Source organism: Ruditapes philippinarum, unplaced genomic scaffold (genome assembly GCF_026571515.1).
Source record: "Ruditapes philippinarum isolate M1 unplaced genomic scaffold, ASM2657151v2 ctg446_1_1_1_1, whole genome shotgun sequence".
Lineage (NCBI taxonomy): Eukaryota > Metazoa > Mollusca > Bivalvia > Venerida > Veneridae > Ruditapes > Ruditapes philippinarum.
In genome coordinates this window covers 622,501-629,099 of record NW_026862956.1, presented here as the reverse complement: position 1 = coordinate 629,099, position 6,599 = coordinate 622,501, and positions in this window count along the sequence as shown.

Sequence of the window (6,599 nt, the reverse complement as noted above, 5' to 3'; positions counted from 1 at the left end):
CAAGTCGTCTTCTGTCAAAGGACATTGGTGGGGGTATGAATTGCATTCAGCGATAGTTCTAGTTGAATCGTGAATTATTTTTCTATCCCTTAAGCAATGTAGAAAAATGTCATATTTTCTTTAGCAAAGCGCTAGTGCATTCTTAAATTGTATGAATTGGCCTTTGTGCAATAACACGAGTAACGTTACCAAACGCAAAATGTTCTTTCATATTTAATTAATATTTATCATTTACAATATTAAAAGTTTAGTTTATTCTTGGTTGCTTATTTCTTTTGTCAACATTTATCAAAGACGTTCAGACAAACTAAACTGGTTGATACTTTCTCTTTAAGAGTTTGTTTGTTTGTTTTCATTTTACGCCTTTTCCCAACAGTATTTCAGTCATATAGGCGGGTAGTTTCCTAACCATCGTTCCTGGAGAGTTACACCAGTACTAGACTACGTTCCTCCCTGCTAAACTACCAAAGCATCTCCCGGGGATCGAACCCAAGCCAGAGAGGTAACTGGATTAGAAGTCATCGACTCTAACCCCACGACCACGGAGGAGGTTTCTCTTTAACTAATAACATAAATAAATATTGAGAAAGCCCAACTATTTTACATCGTTCATTGACTCAAAAGTTAAATGCTTCAACGTTTTCAGTTTTCCTTTTTGAGCAGTTTTCCCGGATTGGAATCAATATTGATTGTCAAGCAAGATTCCATGAAACTTCCTAATTTCTCAGCCATAACATTTGGACATTTATAGCAGTATCACCAGCATATCCATTCAATGATTACAATAACATAACGACATTCATATAGCACAAATATGGTAGAGGGCTTAAAATACTACCTTGTGGGTAACTACATGTTATAGCTAAATTTATATTCAGAAGAAGAATATTGTTTACTCCTACTAGACAAGTAAGACATATAACTGTCAATATTTTCAATACCCATAAGCTCGCTCTTATTACCAAAGAAATGGTATGGTCGACAGTATTAAATGCTTATTGTAAACCTTCCCCATGTTAACCTTTCGAAAAAAATCCATTTAGGGGACAAGACATGTATCAATAGGATAAGAATATCTAACTCCAGATTGGAATTCATAAAATAGCAATTAAACTGTGAATTAATACACCTTTATTAACTTTTTGATACAGTACATAAGATACTATATGCTCTATATAGTAACCAGCATTATAATTAGTAATTATCTTAAACAATTGTTTCCATACAGAAATAGGCATGTTCAAAGTCACGGATTATCTTTATATCAATGTTTTCTTATCAGTGTTAAGATTCGTTTACGTTTGAAGATTGTCATAAAGTATTGTGTAGCGGGTATTTTTTATGGCACACATGGCAGGCAAATACTTATCTCATAATTGTGTTTTGAAAGTTAGATATGGTTTGCCTTTGTGTTTGATGCTTGATGTTTTTTGTTGAAATGTTTTCAATCAAACAAAACATACCAAACATTGACAGAATAACAATTTATTCTCAATTGTCCATGTGAAATACGTTAAATAATTTTAGCAACTGTTGAAAACCTAATTACATGTATGTGCAAAGGCACATGCCTCAGAAAACAACTGTTCCCTTTTTAGAAAGAGCATACATTAGTTTTACTACACTTATATAATGGTTTTAGATGCTTAACACCTGTAGAATGTAACACTTAATGTGATATTATTTTGTCATAAAAGTATCAAAATGGAAACAAAGTGGTATTTTGACTTCCATACAAAATACCGAATCACTATAACTGTACTTATTGCCAAAAAGCATAAGAAGCAAAATATGATACAGATAATTGGCAAATGAGTAATTTTTGGAAACTTAACAGGACACAAAAAAGCTTTTCAGATATAAATTAAAACCATTTCTTGGGCATAAGGTGCCTTTAAACAAATTGTTAATTGTATAACAAACTTAAAGCCACGTATCAGCAGTTATTGTTCATTATTCGATAAGTATTTCAACATTTTTCATCTTCACAATAGTAGCTAATGCTATAATATTAATTCATTTTCAAAGGCATTTTTTTCATGCCGATTTATCAAAATAAACTGCTCTTATTTTAATGTCATGCTATTATATGTATGTCATTTGGTTTGTATGTTAACGGTTTTTATCCAGTGTTATGTATGCAACATATTACATGTATATAAATTATATCTGACCAGTTGGTATTTCCAATATTATCATTGTTCTATTTTTAGAACATAAACTACATGTATGTACTAGAACGTTCTTAACTGTTGTAGAAAACTCATGCATTATATTTAGATAGAAATTTCTGGAATGATCTTTATTGGTGAAGTTGCTAGATTATGATTACTGTAGTAAATGGAAGACTATTCTAGAAACTTCTTAGTTAATATATATAAGGAGACATTTTTCATTACTCTTACCTTTTTAGTCATCAGTGATCTTTTAAGTCATCAATATATTTGGAGTATTTTACAACTTGGATATTAAGTGATTTATTGGAGCTTGGGTTATTTTAAAATAGTTAAAATTATTCTTGTGGATTTTATTGTGGGAATTTATTCTAAAGTGTTCTTGGATTTTACTTGGATTTAAATGTGCTATTCAAAAAAGGATCATTCCAGGATCAGACTAGACATTTGTAATTTTTATTTGGACTTCAGGTATTTGTACACAAAATTTGTTATTTTGATTTTCTTTATTAATTTTTCTGTAATAAATTTGTTATTGTTGGCTTTTCTTTCTCGTTACGCCTGGCTCGTAACACCAGATTGATGTATAGTTGTTTGTGACTGTTTTATTGTAGAAACACTTATACCAGTACTTTAAGATTTATGCTTTTACGTGTTTGTATACCGAGATCGGACAGTTCTTTACCATTTATAGCGCTTCAACCACATTCATGTATAACTAATATGTTATTCAAATGTTTTGTTAATAGATATTTAATGAATCGTTACTATAAACCTTTCTGGCATACGCTGACTGACAGCATATATCTGGCTTTACTGCTCTGGCAAAAAATTACTATGATATGGTACGGTGGAATTCCCATCCTTGAACATGTATTAGACATCAGCATCATTCATTCCGGACTCATATTGAATATTTAATTCGTTTGATTCAATGTACATACGTTTGCGTTTGTAATGATGAAACAAGACTATAGAATTTGTGAACTTACTTATGAATGCCAAAGTCTTCAATAATACATTTCGTCATTAAGAAAGAACATACAAATATTTTCTACTTGGATAGTCACTTTCAAACACACAACTCCACGGTGTGTATTCTTAATGGCTTCCTCTTTGAAAAGTCTATTGAAATTATTCAAATGCTACCCTTTTGCCCATGCACGGGTCATACTCTGCTAAAAACAAATCGGCGAGGAATGGAGAGGGATCAAATTTATGTTCATCATACAGATGAATGATATAATGTCATGTGCAAAAGAAATAAGCCACATAACACAGAAATTATTAAGAAGTCTTTTCTTTGTTTTATGTCCATTTTTTTTTTCAATTACTGTTATTCCACATTTAGCTACGTATGTGTTTGCTCGTTCATCCCCCAGCATGTTCTTTTGGCTTAAAGATATGGTATTCCCGTCCTTTATTGCAGAAATTTAGTGAAATCTTGGAAATTCTTACTAAATTGTATAATTTGAATGTGAATGCACAAACCATGTTTTGGAACCTACTTTTCCTATAACCGGTCAATTTTTATATGTTAATTCCATGCATGTAATTAAAATAATAAAATTCAAATATTATTCTTCTTTCTCACACGATATATACCTCTTTTCATCTGTCTAATGAATATAAATTTGATTTGTCGATTTGTTTTTAGAAGCTGATGAACCGGACATGTGCAAAAAGGAATTGTTCCTGTAGTTTTACAAAAGCACTATCTACCGATATGAATATGCACCGTAAAGATAACATATCAAAAGAACATTTTCTTTTAACGTAATTTATGCATGTCTACTTCGTTGCTACGCGTTTTAGATAGTATAATATAATTATATAATTGCGGGGCGGTATTTTATAGTTCGTAACTGCCTTTTATTGATTTAAAAGAGATACATTTTCCCATGCAAACTTAATAAAAAAATAAATAAATGTAAAATCATTGTTTAAAGATAACGAGCAATATTATCTCCGGAAGTGCCGTAAATACATTCTCTAATATAACCAGCAGTACTCCACTTGCTCTACTAACAGTCTTGTGGATGCTGCTTGTTTTTTTTTGTTGTTCCTTTTTATAAATATATAAATTCTGATATATTTTTGTTGAAAACTTGGTTTGAACTTAAATTAACAAAGCAATTCAAATTTGTGCATTATTTGTTAGGGGGAAACTAAATATGAGATATCTCAGATAACAAATACAAATTTGTAACAAATTCTAAAAAAATAATTAAAATACAAGATTGATCGCCTCGCTAGAATAATATGCTAACTTTATTTTTACCATTCTGAGAAAAAAGAATTATTTAATACATACAGTATGTTGTCTTTGGTCGATTTAAAAAAAAATAACTTAAAATTTAAAGAAAAAAAACAGAATGTGCAGGATTATTGGTAGAATATAACTAAATATATGAAAGTATAAAATGTTTGATTCATTTATTATTGGTTTACTTCAGATTTAAATCGGAATACAGCTCAATTTAAGTTAATTTTGTTGCTTACTATTATATAAATATAACTCACTCCAAAATACAACTAAAGATTTGTATTTGATTTCTAAAATTTATAGGTACATTTATGCATTATTAGATAAATTGCAAGACTTTTTCCAGCGCCAGTATAAGCATAACCCGTTGTTTGTTGATAAACGTACTTCAGCTTCATTAGTTAGGAGCTTATCGAACAAAATCGCTTCGAAAGCTCCCAACCCAACCCGTACAATTTATCATCGGTAATCATCGTGTACATATACGATATGCCTGAAATTATATAAATTGCACCGAAAAATACGCTGAAGTCTCCATGGAACTGTGCCGATAAGGAAAGCTTATTAAAATCTAACTTAACGTTATATCATTATATTTTGCAATTAAATTTGTCTGTCCTAAACATGACGTGGCCCATGACTCTGGCTGAGAATGAATGATGATTTTATTTATTTTGAGCTGTATTTTTATATTTTACAGACAAAGATGTACTAAATTAACCCCCTATTATTGGATATGTCAATGCTGAATTCAATGTTGATTAGTAAATTTACAATTAACGATTTTTTGCATAACTCCAGTACAATACACTTGATCAAATATCAACAAATGCAGAAGCAAACTTTGGCAAAACTATGCACTTCTAAAATCAAAACATTTACAAGCGAACACAAGAGACATTTGTTCATATTTTGAGGTTTTAAAAGTCGGAGACCGATATGATAAATAAGATTTGAAATAAGTTCATACAATCAATTTAACCATAAAAGAAAATTAAAAGAAAATAGCGCTGTTGTGATAGTCACCAAATGATAATTGACGATTTATGACAATTCTGGAAATGGGAGATCTTCCGAGAGCAGTGAAAGTTGAAAATCGCAGGCCGGGTTTTGATTAGTATCTTCAATAGAGAAAATTGAAAGTTTGACAACTCTCAGGAGCCCCCAGCACCAGTTTAAGCGGTAATCAATCTTCAACACTAAAGTAAAATGGAATCAATCAAATTGACTTTATAACTCAACTTATTATATTTTTCACCGAGTTTCTACTTTGTATGTTTCTTTTTTGTAAAAGATAAAAAATGCATAGTTGTATTTTTTATGGCAGAAAATATAAAAATTATAATAATTATGTGCATTACTGCCATGTACGATTTTTCATATATTGTAACAGTTTATATAGATCGGTCAAATATTTTATCAAAGAGAGATTTTTTTTGAAATTATACTGATGAAAATAATCTGATAATATGTTAAGTGACGATACAGGAGAAATATCTTTTTGTGTATATAAGTAAATTTGCTTCAACAGCAAACATAAAAAATGCTGTACACATGAAATGATTGTTTGTTTCTTCAAGCCAAGTTAGATTAACACGTATTCTTACCAGAACCTCCGAACATGTTCTTATTTACTTTGTAAATCTGTTAACGAAGATGTTAATGTATTTAGAATATGTTAGATATATCTGTAACCCTCTTCTTCAAATGTAATTAAATGCTAGGAATAAAGATCATCAGTTTGTGGTTAAATATAAGATGCACAGATTTGTGTTATTTAAGATAACACTTCGAATTATATAGTGATAATTTGATAAACTATTCTAATTATATTATTCAGATGTTATGATAATTGCAAACATATTCATTAAAGTGAATAATATGTATCTTGCAGTTGAATAGTGTTTACTCTTTAAAATATTCGAAGTTGCTTTATAAGGTCTAGCCGGTGCTAGGTGGCGTAGATGGTACATGTAGCTTGCAATTACTACTACCGTCAATAAACATGCTCAAATAAACCAAATCTGCAACATTTTCAATTTTGCCATTCTAGGCGACCTTTAGAGAATTTCATTATTTTCATATTCTTACTTAATAATATCTTGTGTCAAAATTGTGTTTAATACATAGTTTTACTTTCGTATAACTCATTGTTATAT